At 45.0% G+C, this 14,934-nt stretch overlaps 1 protein-coding gene across 3 annotated transcripts in view; it reads left to right on the top strand.

Annotated features, from left to right (window-relative positions):
- The window catches only part of LOC147417711 (protein NUCLEAR FUSION DEFECTIVE 4-like), a 44,646-nt gene that overhangs the window by 27,439 nt on the left and 2,273 nt on the right, over positions 1–14,934 (top strand). The gene's annotated exons all lie outside the window — the stretch shown is intronic.

Genomic DNA, 14,934 nt, shown 5'->3' on the forward strand with positions numbered 1-14,934 from the left:
AAGGATCAAACATTGCTTATCTTCTTTGATCCAGGGGCCAAAGCCAACTTTATTTCCCCAGAATTGGCTTCAAAGTTGGGAATCAGACGTGAGGAGATGGGGTATACAGCAGAGGCAGGTTTGGCATGCCCTCGCCATATAGAGGCTGTGACACCCATCATTGGAAAGTTGCGTCTACATATCCAGTCCTATGTAGATGCTGAAGAATTTTACATCATGCCATTGGACGGATGTGATGTGTTGTTAGGTATTCCTTGGTTGTTTCGTGTACAGGGAATCCTGGATGCCTACAACAAAAAGATCACTGTACAGAGCAGGGGAAAGACTCACATTCTGGATGTAAAGCTTAAAGGGGAGTCTATTCCCACTGTATCAGCTTATGCTATTACTTCTGTAATGAAAAAGCATCTTTCTGCGTACTTGGTTTTTGCACGTGAAGTGTTAGATTGTGATGAACCAAATTTATCTGTGTTAGATAAAGAAAGGTCAATGTTTTTACAACAGTATAGTGACCGTTTTTCCGATTCATTACCGTCTCAATTACCGCCAGAGAGACCCGAGGACCATGTGATAGATGTGGTGCCAGGCAGTAGCCCACCAAATAAGCCTCCGTACCGGGTTAGTGCGGCTCAGCAGAAAGAGATAATGAGCCAAGTATAGGAGCTGTTAGACAAGGGGCTGATTCAGCCCAGTTCATCTCCATTCTGTTCTCCAGTGTTGTTGGTGCAGAAAAAGGATGGCTCGTGGCGTATGTGCATCGACTACCGTGCACTGAACAAGATTACCATCAAGAATAGGTTCCCTATACCTAGAATTGATGATATTCAGGACAAATTAGAAGGAGCAGCTATGTTTAGCAAGATAGATCTAAAGAGTGGGTACCATCAGATCCGCATTAGATCAAAGGATGTGCACAAGATTGCTTTTAGAACAACGTTTGGCCTTTACGAATTTTTAGTGATGCCCTTTGGTCTTACAAATGCTCCTGCTACGTTCAATAGGATGATGGACAGAATTTTCCGTCCACATCAGCAGTTTGTTGGTACATTCTTTGATGACATGATAGTCTACTCAAAGAATGAAGAGGAGCATAGGCATCACTTGGCCATTGTATTCAAAGAGCTATGCAGTCATAGGTTGCTCGTCAATGTAAAGAAAAGTGAATTTTTTCTGGAAGAGATTCACTTTCTGGGACACATTGTCTCAAAGGATGGTGTCAGAATGGATCCTGCAGAAGTTGAAGCGATCAAGTCATGGCCAAATTTGAAGACGGTGCATGATGCCCGAAGCTTTTTGGGACTATGCTCCTATTACAGAAGGTTTATTCGAAATTTCGCTGAAATTGCTTCACCTTTACATGCTCTTCAAAAGAAGGCAGTCACCTTTAGATGGACACAGAAAGAGATTTCAGCTTTTAATCTCTTAAAGGAAAAGACGACTTCAGATCCAGTTATTGTGTTGCCAGATCTTAGGAAGTCATTTGTGGTCGAGTGCGACGCCTGTGGTAGTAGCATTGGTGCAGTGCTAATGCAAGATGGCAGGGTAGTAGCCTATGAGAGCAGAATTTTGCAAGGGCCAGAGATGACCATGCAGGTCTATGAGAAAGAGTTACTGGCTGTGATTCATGCGCTCTTAAGTTGGAAACACTACCTGCTAGGTGCAGACTTTGTTGTCCAAACGGACCATCAGACCTTGCGATACTTCTTGACATAGGCAAAGTTATCTGAGAAGCATGTGCGATGGGCAAATATTTTGTCCATGTTCCACTTTCAGATTGTGCATGTGGAAGGTAAGAAGAACGTTGTGGTTGATGCCTTGTCAAGGAAGCCACAAATTTCAGCTGTGTCAATTCCTTATCATCATGCACTTGATGATATGAGGGAACAGTATGAAAATGATGAAGATTTTGCAAGGGTCTTTGAGCAGCTAATGGATGGACAACGTCATGAACACTATCTTCTTAAAGATGGGTTCATGATGATGCATGGCAGATTGTGTGTCACAAAGCCATTACGACGCAAAGTTATGGAAGAGAGTCATGTCCCATCGTATGCAGGGCATCGTGGTATCGATGCTACAGTTAAAGCGGTTGAGACATTCTTCTACTGGCCTACATTGAGAAGAGATGTGGATGCCTTTGTGCGAGAATGCCTAATATGCCAGAAGGTCAAGTTTGACAGGCAAAAGGCACCAGGGTTATTACAACCACTACCTATTCCAGATAAACCATGGGAAAGTATTGCTATGGATTTTATCTTTGATCTTCCGAGAATGCAGACAGATGGTATTTGGACCATCATTTGCAGATTCAGCAAGCAAGCTCATTTTATTCCTGTCAGCAAGAAGATAAAGCCAGATCAGATGACACGCTTGTTTATGAGCAATATTTTCAAGTATCATGGCATGCCACAGTCGATTGTTAGCGATCGTGATTCACGCATGACAAGTTTGTTCTGGAGAGGCTTGTTTGAGAATATGGGCACCACGCTCAAATTCTCTTCGTCATTTCATCCTCAAACAGATGGGCAGTTAGAAGAGGCAAATTCTACTGTCCTAGATCTGCTGAAGTGTTATGTGTCAGAGCATAAAGGAAAGTGGGAGCAGTATTTGCCATTGGTGGAGTATGCATACAATAATACAGTGCATTCATCAACGGGCAAGGCACCTTTTGAGATAGTTGAAGGTGGCAAGAAAGTTCCTCCCATACTGCATACAAAGGACAAGATATTTGAAGCAGACAAGTATGTTCAGGACATGGATGAAATGTACAAGAAGGTCAAAGTGGCCTTAGAAAAGACTCAGGCAAAGCAAAAGAAAACAGCTGATCGTCACCGTCGTGAACTAGTATTTTCACTTGGTGATTGGGTGCTTCTATGCTTTGAAAAGGCAAGGTTAAAGAAGATGAGGGGCAAGGAAAGATTGTTTCCAAAGCTCAGCATGCGTTACTATGGGCCTTTTCAAGTATGCGACATAATCAGTGATGTTGCATATAGGCTGAAATTGCCTGACAGTTGGAAGATTCACAATGCGTTTCATGTGAGTCTTCTCAGACCCTATGTGGGTGATGTGCCAGAGGATATGCCAACTGAAGATCAGCCGGAAGTCGAGGAACTTGACGAGATCTTGCTCCCAGAACAGATTTTGGCACATAAGGAAAGAAAAGTGAAAGGCAAGGTTGTTAGGCGTTACTTGGTAAAGTTCAGAAACTATCCACCAATGGATGCTAAGTGGATGGAAGAAGGTGAACTTGCAGAGTCACTAACTGTGTTATCGCTTTACCTTGAAGCCTTCGATTTGCAACCTACCTTGACCCCATGAGTTTCAAAGCTACATGGATTGTCAGTGTGACAATGGCTTTTGAAACAAATGATGTACATGGTATTTAAAGTGAGCTCAAATGACATACATGTTACATAAAGGTTAGAGCTGTACAGATTGTCAGTTTGGCAATTGCTCTTATGGAATGTCCAAAAGTGTGCTTAGTGCTATAGAAGTGAGTATTTCTTGTCACTTTGTCAAGGATACAGTAATTGCTTCTATTAAAGGGTACATGTGTGACTGCATTCTTAAACTGTCGGTTTGGGTATGCTCGAAAGTGTTACGAATCCAACGTGTACTATAAGACAGTGGCAAAATGTGTGACGACCATTTTGTCATTGGAAAGTTAATGACTCAAAGCAATGGCAGAGTGCGAAGCTACCACTATGTCATTGGAACAGGGTTCACACGCAGGCAATACATGAGTCGACGAGGTGTTGAATACACCAGGGTTGACAACGACCATGTATGTGTCGTATATGTGTCGACAGGTGTTGAATACATCAGTGTTGACTATGAGCATGTACGACATAGATGCAAACGAGGACGTTTGAGATTTCAAGAGGGGGGTATGTCACCAGCGTGTGACTACTATCTATCCTTTTTGTTGATTTCTTTCTTATTATCTATTTACTTTCACTTTTTCGAAGCACCCCTCGGGAAATCTAACTGCCCTACATTGCATAGCTAGTGTGGAACTGTTCAGAGGGAGTCCAGGCTTGAGGGCAAGAGAGCACTAAGGTTGGACAAGGACTATGGTTAGCCAAGTGGGGTCATTGACTAGCCAAAGTGGAATCCTTTGCTACAGAGGCTACATTTCACTTTCGGGTGTGGCTGCAGTGTACAAAGAGGGTCAGATGACCTAGAAAGATACAATGGCAGTATCTCCTAAAATTTAGGGAACTGCTATTTTGGGACTTGAAAATGTGTTTGCGTCATTAGCTCCGGAATGACAAGAGGAACATTTTCTTACTCTGCTGTGAAGTCAACTGGGCAACCGGTTGGGAGATTTTTAGGCGGCAACCCCGAAACGGGAAAATGCTTGTAAATGTGCCAAGTGGCACCTTCTGGTGCACTTTCCTCATGCAACAAGAAGTGGCGCTGAAATTTAAGCTAGGAGAGGCTCATTTTCAGTTTTGTCACAAGTTAAGAGCTATGGAGTGCTTGCTTTCCCTCTTATGCACAATGCGGTGCCAGGAGTGATGCCCTGCACGCTACACACTGCCCTCTCTCTCCCCTTTGGCAGTAGTTTATGGCCCACTAGTGGGCTCTTCATTTGACCAATGTACAGTTGTGTGGGTTCATGCGCGATTGCCGAGGCAAGAGCCTCTTGCACAGGTACTGGATTAGCTAGCGGCTAATCCCCCCGCAGGTACAGGTGAATTCGGAGAGGTTTCACGCTAGAAATCTCGTCCGATTCAAAGGGCAAGTAGCCCTACAGGTGCGGGAGCTCGAGGACTTGCTAAGGATGCGACCGGCACGCGAAACGGAGCCCGAAACAGTAAATTACAGCCTGCTGTGTATTTTTGCAGGTTTAGGGTTTTGGCCCTAAACGGACCCTAATACCCCCAGGAGGTTCGGGGACGCAAGGGGACCGCTGTACAGGTGTTCTGGCGCATTTTCAGGGCTGAAAACAGAGAATTCAGCGTGCTGCAGATTCTCGCCAGGTTTTGCAAAGTGCCCGTATGCGTCGGGAAAGTCATTTAATGCGTGGGAATACTGACCGTGAAGGGTTCTAGTACAGTTATGTTGCCGAAATCGGGCCAGAACAGTGGAAGTTCAGCCAAGGTTGCGCGGGGCAGCTTGTAGGAACCACAACGTTTATTCCCTCTTTTAAACGATAAAGAAATACCGAAAGGGGTGCCTAAGTTAGGGGCCAATCTGGTGTCGGTCTTCTCATACAGGTGCATTCTAGCATCTATATCCCATTCCCCTCTCTTGTGTCACTATAGCGCAGGTATAATAGACGACTAATAATGGGTGAAAGCTAAATCAAGGTTTGAAGTAAAGTCTACCGCCCTTTTTGGATTGAACAGGCCGGTTTCAAAAACACTATCTATTAGGAGCTGATTTTATTATCAAGACAGATCATCAAAGTCTTTGCTACTTCCTCACACAGAGAGAGTTTTCAGTAAAGAGGAAGAAAGTTGTGAAACAGACACATCTCTCTCTCTTGCAAAAATCAAGCACGCTGAAACACACTTTTTCATTTCTTTCTTGATGGCAATGTGATTTGCGATAGGAATACGCCAATCACCTGCATCTGCAAGTACAAGATACTCCTTTCCTTTATGAGCAAAGGATAAGGTTTTCTGAACATAGTGAGGAATGGGATGCATCTTGTAGTGCCAAGGCATTCCCAAGATAACATCACATCCTTCAAGTGAAGCTAGTAAGAAAGACTCTTGATCTTTGTAGTCGTCGACCTTTAGATTCAACTTCCCTATGATTGGAGTAGAGTTTGAGTTCTGCCCTTTGAAAGCAGATTGTGCTTGAATAAGAACTCCAGAACGATTGGGCTGCAAGTTTAGGTCGTCAGCTAGCTTGGTAGAGATGAAGTTGTCTGTACTACCAGGGTCAAACAAAATAAGAGCCCGTTGGTTGTTGATACTACCCCATGCTTTGAGAAGAGCTCTTTCTTTTTAATCCTTGGTTATATTTCTCTGTACATCTGGGACTGCATTGGAAGAGGGTGGTTGCGGAGGTTTGGTAGGACAATCACCCTTCATATGACCAACTTGTCCGCACTTGAAGCATCTTCCTTCACTAATGTAGGTTCGCAACTCAGCAGGAGAGAGATATCTCCCTTTCTTGGGCTGATTTGGCTTTGCTTCTGCTTCTGCCTCAGAGGCGGTTCTTTTCTTCTTTTGAGAAGAAGAAGTAGAGGTAGGTTGCTCATGGAGAGCCTTCTGTTTGGCATGGTAAGTGCTTTGCTCCATCTTCCTGGGAGTACCCTTGTCATGTATTCCATCAGCTATGCGGGCTTATTCCATAAATATCTGCAAGTTACCTCGAGGGTAAAGCTTCATAGCCTTTTGCAAGGCTTCATGCAAACCTGCTTCAAACTTGCGTATCTTCTCCGAATCGTCGATCTTCTTGAATGGAGTGACTTTCAAAAGAACGTCCCAAAACCTATCCACATAGCGTGGAACAGTTTCGTTCTCTGACTGTGAAAGTCGATCCCATTCTTTCTTTACCTCTTCCTTATAGTCTGGAGGAAGGAACTGTGCGTAGAACTCCTTCTTGAAAGCAGTCCACTCTTGGGGTTTGCGATCTTCCAGGATAAGGGTTAACCACCAATTGCTGGCGGTGCCTTTCAGGTACAAACTCACATAGCGAAGACCGTGTCCGATCTTAAGGACTACCCCGCCATCTTGCACAGTTATGTTGACGCTCTACAGTTGAGGTCAACTGTTTAGAACCAAGAGGGATATAAGTAAGTCATACTTTGTAAATAATTAATTTATTTACGAGAAAAGAATTATCTAATTAGTTGTGTGCACATCAAAATATATTTAGCAGTTTTGGGGCCTCAGGTGCGCCCAAGTTTGGGCCACTGCACCTCAGGGAGACCCTAGCAGAAAATACCTTGAAGCCCTAGCGATTGGGAAATCGGGACTTCAATAAAGGGGTAGATAGTAGCCTCATATTACAAGCTCAAAAAGATACGCGCGCTAGTGCAAGCACAGGAACGAGATGGGGTTCTTAGACGCAAATGTGCTAATAAAACATCAACAAATGAGGACCCAAAGGGTGGCTTTTATAGCCATTGGGGTGCTTCAAAATTCAAACATATGGCTATTGGAGAGCAACTAGCCACTAGAAATGATCAGATATTCAAATTTTAAAAAAAGTCCCCTGCCGTCCCCTCCTGTCCCCAGGACGTTTTCCATACGTTCCCACTTGGCAGGCCATTTGTCGTTCGTCCCCACCCGTCTACTTCCCGGAACCGGGGGCTTCCCCCGTCCCTAGGCTCCGTCCCCTCCGTCCCCTGTAACTATGGTCTCATTAATTCATTTGTACACATGTTTTGACAGTCTTTCTTGCGGATACATGTGATGATAAAAGGGTGCTTACCACACTAAAACATCTATGGCATGTATATATGGCACGCAATCGAGGACGTTTGCGATTTTAAGAGGGTGGTATGTCACGAGGACGTGGCAATTGCTAACTTGAGTTCTTGGTTTCTTTCTGTAACTAAGTCAGACTTTGTAAATAATTAATTTATTTACGAGAAAAGAATTATCTAATTAGTTGTGTGCACATTAGAATAGATTTAGCAGTTCTGGGACCTCAGGTGCGCCCAAGTTTGGGCCAGTGCAACTCAGGGAGACCTTAGCAAAAAATACCCTGAAGCCCTAGCGATTGGGAAATCGGGACTTCAATAAAGGGATAGATAGTAGCCTCAGATTACAGGCTCAGAAAGATACGCGCGCTAGTGCAAGCACAGGAACGAGATGGGGTCCTTAGAATAATAACCCTAAGGCCTGAATCATTTAACGGCCTTAGGATAAGTCAATTAATGTATTCTTTAAATTGTCTATGCTGGACCAAATGGTCGGACAAGTGCGAACAGGTAATGCCAGAGCAGTGTCGGTATGGCATTGCGCTAGGGAGCAGCTAACAATTTAATTGGTTGCATCTATGTGTGCAGTTGTGCACATAATTGCACATTTCATTAACTAGCATAGGATTTTTAAAGTCAAGTTGAATGGTTTAAAAATTTCAAAGTAAGTGTGCCAACTACTTGGCACACTTTCCCATGCAATCTCTCTCTTTCTCCCACACTCCCTCTCTTCATGCTAGCGTCCCCTCTTCTGAGAGGCCTCTCCCCCTCTTGCCGGGTTGGTAGTGCACTACCCCCCCCAAGTTGACTATCCTCTACGCAGTGAAGCTCTCCATTGAAGCTTGAGAGCAGCACCTTGTGGTGTATGTGGAGCCTCTGAGCACCCATCACCTAGAACAAGGCCTCTCATGGTTGCATCCAGCTTTGGGAGAAGTTTCATCGCGTAAAGTAGTAGTAAACTCTCTTTCTCCCTTGTCTAGCTGCTGTAAATTCCCTGTTTTCAGCCCCTAATCACTTGTATTAGGGTGAAGTTCAGCAAAGTCTTCATAGAATCTTATTCCCCACTACCTACTCTACACATACACCAAGTTTGGAGCATTTCCATCGCGAAAAGGACCTTTATTTTGGCATTGGAACGCGCTCAGGTAACAATTTCTGGTTATGTGCAGAAAATTACAGCAAGCGTGTGTGTGTGTTTTGCATGTTTCTGTGGTTGGTTGATTGCAGGAATGATTACGTCCAAAGTGGCACAGTTAGCGGAAGATAGATCCTCATTCGTGAGAGCTTCCGATGAGTTTTGTGGAAGGTAGACTCTCCTCTACGAGAGCTTCCCAAAATCTCGCAGAAGAGGATAGATCCACTCAGTAGTCAGAGAGCAGTTCTTCTACTCTCTCAGTCAGAAGCAGAAAAAGGCCAAGAAAGAATAGAGGACGGGCTTTCGTCCCGTTCATGTGCTTGTAAAGATTCTCCCTTAGTAATAAAGATATTCTCTTTATGGGGGGGGGACCAGCCCATCTTCTGGTCCCCAATGAAGTGTCAAGCTTTCTCTCTTTCTCTCATTCTCTTGAGTATTTGAAGTACATTAAAAAGTAAGTTTACGCTTCCGTATTTTTGTGACACTTTCTGATGATTTTTGTTTAATTTTTGGGATTCTCTTTTTGAAGTTGCAAATGGTCGGACATTGTATGGCCAGCGTGAAACAATAGTTTCACCTGCAGATGGGAAGTTGGTCGGCATCAAAATAGAAAATTGGCTACTTTTTTTGTTGAATTTAGCTGCCTATTCCGCCCGGCCGTTGCGGCTGCTCGTTCTGGTTCCGGAACGTTTTTCCGTTCCTGGAACCGTTTCGGCGCCCAAAACCGGCTGGAATGTCGTTTCGATACAGTTATCCCTTGTTCTGCGCGTTCCCTGTTACTATGGTAGATACGCCTTTCTTTAGACATGGGCAAGAGGTCCCTTTTGTACATAGTATACAACCACGAGAGAGAGAGAGAGAGAGAGAGAGAGAGAGAGAGAGAGAGAGAGAGAGAGAGAGAGAGAGAGAGAGAGAGAGAGATGAAATGAAATGTTATATTAACGTCTTCAAAAGGCCAGAATGACCTATGAGACCAAACCGATACAAAGTGGTGAATTTGTTACAATGTCTGGGTACCTTAGTACTAAAGTACTAGGTGTGAAAGTGAATGTGAAAAACTAAATACAAAGTATTAAATAAACTTCTTAGGAGCATTCTAGGTGTCTGGCTAGAATGCTTCTAATCCTTTGTTGTAGTCTCCTCCGGTGAAGTGTACTTCTGCCTCTTTGTGGTGGTCGTCTCGATTTCCTAAGCTCAATCGCTCTGTCAATTAGGGTGCCTTTGGTATGAATGTGGGTACTCCTTTGTGTTGGCTACTGGCCTCTTGCTTCCCCTTCCGCTCTTGCTTCTCTCGATCCGAAGAAATCTGTGATCTGCCTCTGAGGCTGTAGTGCTCTTTGTCTTCTCATTAGATTATCCCTGTGCCGATGTAGTTCCGGTAGGTACAAGCCTAAGCATCTTTGATCTTGGTATTGCATGATTCTATCTAGAGGTCCAAAGCCTTCTTTAAAGAGGCAGTGAAAACGCCCACGTATCTCGTAGTATACTGTGCAGTGGCATATGTAGTGTAATTTTGTCTCCGGCTCCATTCCGCATAACTTGCAAATTCTGCTTTCAGGTGGGAGTCCCCTAAATCTACCAAATTCAATTTCCAACTGGTGTGAGGATGTACGAAGCTGACCAATAGCACATCTCAAACCATGAGACAGGTGGGTATCCATGTAACTCGGGCGAATCACAAATCCATCTTCAGATAGTTGTAGGAAGTTTTCTTTGTAGTCGGTCATCTTCGTGCCCAATTCTTGTGTAGGGTCTACCCATGTCCTCTTAGTATCCAACTGTATAAGATCCTGTCGGATGATTTTATTAATCTCCGTTCGTGTAATTGCCAGTGATGGAGCCTGAAGCGAGTATTGGAAGGGGGGTAATCTTTCCATACTGAACCCGTGTCTCTGAAACCACGAGGACAGCTGCGCATACCAGCATGATGTATCCCCTTTCATTGCCAATTGTCGAGAGGATTCGAGGGCCAGTCTAGTATATCGGCAATTATTTGTATCCCACAAACCATGCATAAAGGACATTGATTTGGTAAGAGCTTCAATTTCTATCAGAGGGGCCGCTAGTTCCGCTCGGGTAATCGCATGTGGTACGGAGGCCTTGGCTCTAATCATTCGGGAAATCATAGATACCAAAGGTCTCTCCATTGACTTCCAAATCTGGACCCCATAAAGCAGAGCCGAAGCCACCATAGTATCAAAGAGCCAAAGTTTTGTTCGTGGTTCCTGAAACTGCACTTGTGAACACATCCTCTCCAACCCTCCTAAGGCCGCAGAGGCTCTAGATAATCTAGAATCCGCTGCTTTCTTAAGAGTAAACTTCGGTCCTGCAAATACCACCCCAAGGTATGTGTATGCATCTGTGTACTCTACTGTATCCTGGCCATATGCAAATGTAGGTGCCGATCTCCTAACCCACTGCGGTGTGGTGTTAAACACCATAACTTTGGTTTTACCCAAGTTTACCGACTGCCACTGTCCTCCGCGAATTTATGTAAAGCATCTAGCTGCCTCTGCATTCCATCTGGTGATTCTGCTATCAATACAATATCATCTGCATACAACAGCAAAGGGATCCATGACCCTGCAAGTTGAGCACCTCTGTCACCTTCTCTCTCAATGTAATCTGATACCTCATCTATGTACATACCAAATAAAGTAGGGGACAGTGGGCATCCCTGCTTTACTCCACCGGTGGAATGAACAACGTCGGAATCCCCTTCTGGAGTATGTACATAACTAGTTACTGATCCGTATAAGGCCATGAGAGAGAGAGAGAGAGAGAGAGAGAGAGAGAGAGAGAGAGAGAGAGAGAGAGAGAGAGAGAGAGAGAGATTTTATTATCGTCCTCGGAGGTCAAATATGACCATGGGACCAAAGTTACATGTGATGTAGTATGTGTATGGCTGATGAGTGACTCTCGATGCTCCAAAATTGTAGTGATGAGAGTCGCAATGGAGAGCCCACACTTTGGCTGGGAGAGGAAAGTGTGTAGGTCTAAGTTATGGCTGAAAATGTGAGAGAAGCAAGTTCGGATGTGACCAAAAGCTGAGCACTCTAGTAGTTTGTGGTACTCAGACTCTCGAACTTGCAATGAGCATAATGTGCACAGTCGATTTGACTCTTCTCCATTGCCCCAACGCCCTATCTCGCATCGAAGGAAATGGGAGCTAAGCCGAATCTCTGCGATAGTATGTTTGGGTACAAAATAAAAATGAAGTAAAGTGAAAAACTAAAACCATCATCATCCTCAATGCCCGAGGATGCCCATTTGACTTCTGAGTCCTTGCTCTAAAGAAGTCAGTGATCTCCCTTTGTGAATGTCTCCCACTGCCTGATCTCCTCGAGACTCTCCCTGTGTCTGCACAGCTGTAGAAAAAAAAAACCCATGGCATCTCTGATCCTAATATCTCATGATTCTAGGCAATGGTCCAAAGCCCTCTTTGAATAGACAATGAAAACGGCCTCGTATCTCACAGTATACCGAACAATGACAAATGTGATGTAACTCTGTCTCTGGCTCTATATGACACAACTAGCAAATCTTGCCCTCTGTTGGTACTCTCCTAAATCTGCCGGTCTCAATTTCTAACCGATGTGATGATGCGCGCATCTGACCCATAGTTACAAGGTTACAAGGAATGGCCATTTTCAGGTCCCCGTTCCCCATTCCCATCCTGATTTCCTGTTTCGGATCCTTGTTCCGTGTTTCAAATGTGAGTATCCGAAACAGGGAATGGCATTTCATGCATGTTGTCGTTCCACATTCCCCGTTCCGGATAACTATGGTATGACCAACAACACATCGTATCCCATGGGGTAAATGAGTGTCCATATAGGTTGGTCTGATCACATATCCATCCTCTGTTAGTTGGAGACGATGCTCTCTATAGAAAGCCATCTTTGTGCCCAACTCCTGTGTTGGTTGTATCCATGTGCACCTAGTATCTAGCTGAATCAGATCCTGACGTATGACTCTAGTGATCTTTGTCCGCTTGAGAGATAGGGAGGGTGCATCCAAGGAGTACTGGAACGGAGGCAGTCTATCCATGCTGAACCCATGTGACTGAAACCATGATGTCATCTACCCATACCAGCATGCTGTATCCCCCCGTAGCGCTAGCTGTCGAGATGACTTAAGGGCTAGCCAAGCATATCTGTATGTGGGGAGGTCCCATAAACTATGCATGAAGGATACTGATCTAGTAAGTGCCTCGACCACGAGAGGGGGGGGCAGCTACCTTGGCTCGAACAATCTCATGTGGCACTGAGGGCTTAGCCCAAATCATCTGAGTGATCATAGAGACTAAAGGCCTCTCCATACCTCTCCATCCATTAGTGCTACCAGATCTGCCATGGTGGTCCACTGAGAGTCCCCAAATTTGAACTCGTAAAGCATAGCTGAAGCCACTAGAGTGTCAAAAAGCCAGAGCTTGGTTCGAGGTTCGTGAAAGAGCTTTGTTCGAGGTTCCTGAAAATGTACGTGTGAACTCATGTCACATCCTCTTCAATCCTCCCAAGGCTGCATAAGCTCTCGTCAGTCTAGTCTCTGCTACACCGGTCCACTGAAGAATACCCCAAGATAGGTGTATGCATCTGTATATTCCACCGTCTTCTGGCCTTATGTAAATGTGGGTGCTGATCTCCTGACCCACTGTGGTGTGGTGTTAAACACCATAACCTTGGTTTTTCCTAGGTTAAAAGACAATCCATTGTCATGAGCAAATGTGTACAAAGCATCTAAGTGACACTGCATTCCCTCTGGGGAGTCAAAAATCAACACAATATCATCAGCATATAATGATAGTGGGATCCATGTCAAATGAAATGAAATGATATATTAACGTCTTCAAAAGGCCAAAATGACCTATGAGACCATCAAATACAAAGTGGTGAATCTAATACAATATCTATGTGAAAAATGAAAAATGAAGTGTGAAATGTGAAATGTAGAATAGGCCCTTAATGACACTCTGGGTGTCGTGCTAGAATGCCTTTGATCCTCTGTTGGAGTCTCCGTCGATGGAGTGTGCTCCTGTGTCTCGGTCGTGGTCGTCTCGATCTCCCGAGCTCAGTCGCCCTGTCATTGAGGGTGCCTCTGGTATGAATGTGGGTACAACCTTGTGCTGGTGGTTGGTCTCCTGGCTCCCTCGATCCAAAGAAATCTGTGATCTGTCTCAATGACTGTCGTACTCCATGTCTCCTCAGCAGACTATCTCTATGTCGATGTAGCTCAAGTAGATATAAGCCAAGGCATCTCTGATCCTGATACCTCATGACTCTATCTAGGGGTCCAAAACCCTCCCTGAATAAGCAATGGAAGCGCCCTCGTATCTCATAATACACAATGCAGTGGCATATGTAGTGTAGCTCTGTCTCTGGCTCTCTATCGCATAGTTGGCATATCCTAGACTCTGGTGGTATCCCTCTGAATCTACCCGTCTCAATCTCCAGCTGGTGTGAGGATGTGCGAATCTGACCAATAGCGCATCGCAGACCATGAGACAAATGAGTGTCCATGTAGCTTGGACGAATCACAAACCCATCTCCCGAAACTTGGAGAAGATGCTCTTTGTAGAAAGCCATCTTCGTGCCCAACTCCTGCATCGGCTCTACCCATGTCCTCTTGGTGTCCAACTGTATAAGATCCTGACGAATGAGTCTAGTGATCTCCGTCCGTGTGACTGGCAGTGAGGGGTGCATCCAGGGAATATTGAAAAGGAGGCAGTCTATCCATGCTGAAACCATGCCTCTGAAACCATGAGCCTTGAGGTCATCTGCGCATACCAACACGATGCGTCTCCCTGCATCGCTAAAAGAGAGAGAGAAAATTCCTAGATTTCTTGACACCCTGACTTCCCCCTAACTCCCTATCCCGATGAGGGATTGTGTTCCTCGCCTAGCTGTGCAGTGGGGCTTGGCTCCCCCACTTGGCACCCTCGGCCCCCACTTGCTGTGTCCCCTGCTGCTTGGTGACTCCCACCGGTTACTCCGAGAGCGGGGAGGACTTCACAAGTTCTCCATCTCGTTCGACAGCTGCAACTCAACCTCTCCAGCCTACGGCGTGCCCATCACGATGTGGTCCCTCCACTTGCTATGGATATTGATTTTCCTCCTCTGCCATCTTACTTGGTGCTGCCTCCACATCTCCACCTCTATTTTTTTCGGCAGCACCCTTGGGATTGTATTGGTGACATTGTCTACCTGATCATGGCACGTTGGTTCCAGGCGGAGCTGTGTGGGATTTCTCACAGATTGAGGACACTTTGGTGTGCATTTGTTTCGACCATAGCCCTTGCTAGGGCTTGGTTCTGGGAGCAGATTGTGGATGTATTGTGTTATGTGGATTCTTTGGTTGTGAGAGGAGACTTTGCTAATGTGGAGACCGCAGAGGATTGGCAGGCAGATGTTTC

The sequence above is a fragment of the Adiantum capillus-veneris genome, chromosome 30 (assembly GCF_014529385.1).
Source record: "Adiantum capillus-veneris isolate H3 chromosome 30, ASM1452938v2, whole genome shotgun sequence".
Taxonomy (NCBI): domain Eukaryota; kingdom Viridiplantae; phylum Streptophyta; class Polypodiopsida; order Polypodiales; family Pteridaceae; genus Adiantum; species Adiantum capillus-veneris.